Genomic DNA, 212 nt, shown 5'->3' on the forward strand with positions numbered 1-212 from the left:
GGATAGAACTAAGGGGAAAGCATGGGGGAATCATGGGAAAGGAGAGACAAAAAAATCCCCAATACTGGATAATGGAAAAAAACTGTTTTCATTGTTCCCACAAATGTTTAACTTTGGAAATGAATGTTAAAAAAAAACTAACAGTAATAAAAAAATAGGAGTTCTCAAAGTCTTTTTAAACCATCAGTGAAAAAAATTTTCAAAAAGGGGGG

The sequence above is a fragment of the Penaeus monodon genome, chromosome 15 (genome assembly GCF_015228065.2).
Source record: "Penaeus monodon isolate SGIC_2016 chromosome 15, NSTDA_Pmon_1, whole genome shotgun sequence".
In the NCBI taxonomy this organism is placed as follows: domain Eukaryota; kingdom Metazoa; phylum Arthropoda; class Malacostraca; order Decapoda; family Penaeidae; genus Penaeus; species Penaeus monodon.